Source organism: Cryptotermes secundus, unplaced genomic scaffold (genome assembly GCF_002891405.2).
Source record: "Cryptotermes secundus unplaced genomic scaffold, Csec_1.0 scaffold534, whole genome shotgun sequence".
Lineage (NCBI taxonomy): Eukaryota > Metazoa > Arthropoda > Insecta > Blattodea > Kalotermitidae > Cryptotermes > Cryptotermes secundus.
In genome coordinates, this window is record NW_019739956.1 from 843,078 (window position 1) to 844,059 (window position 982).

The following is a 982-nucleotide window of genomic DNA, read 5'->3' on the forward strand; positions in this document are numbered from 1 at the left end:
AATATACCACTGGAAGTCTTGAGAAAGCAGAGATTGTTAGACCCTAGACATTCATAAATTTCTGGGAATTCTGTGGATAGTAGTAAGGTTAGCAGTCCATATTGTGGCTTACTAAACTTCGCTATATTTCCTGTCTTAAGAAAGCGTTGTGGTAACAAGTGAGTAACAAATTTCATCTTGGTTAATTTAAATTTGAATATCTAGCACGTATTCACACGTTCAAGAAAGCGGTGTGTGTGTGTGTGTCTCTAGTTTCATTAGACTTTAATCTCTGATTTCTTTTCTTTATCGTATTTTGTTTGTTGTCCATCGGTAAACATGTCTTATTCGAAACTTACGTAAATATGAGTTTCAGGAGTTTCTGGAAGAGGGTGTCTGTTGGGATCACCAGTCGGGCAGCTTCACAGAGAAACCTCAGCATGCATATCCTTCCATTAAGTCCATTCCTACGGCGAAAGAAATATAGAATTGAAATATATTATCGAAACCTTACAATGTTAAAACACATTATCAGTAAAAAGGGCACAAATGTCATCTGTATGAACGAATATGCTTGCCTAAATATTTGAAAGCCGGTCACGGTAGCCGAGCGGTCTAAGGCGTGCACTGTCTTCGCTCTCTCGGAAGCCGGGATCGTGGGTTCAAATCCCACTCAAGGCATGGATGTTTGTGTGCATTTTTCTGTTTGTCTACAGGTAGAGGCCTTGCGACGAGCTGATCACTCACCCAAGGAGTCCTACCGTATGTGTAAGATCTAGTAAACCGAAGTGAAACGGAGAGTTTCATGGAGGTAGGCCTAGGCCCAAATTGGGGCTGTAGCGCCACAGGAAAAAAAAATTGAAAATTCATACACGAGGAATGTAAAAATACACCAAAGGGGAGATGAAAATAAAACACATAAAGGTCTGTCCTCTTTAACATTACCGGTTCTGCGCAACAAGCTCAAGTAATATAAATGCACACTTTGTGGCTCAGCAAAATC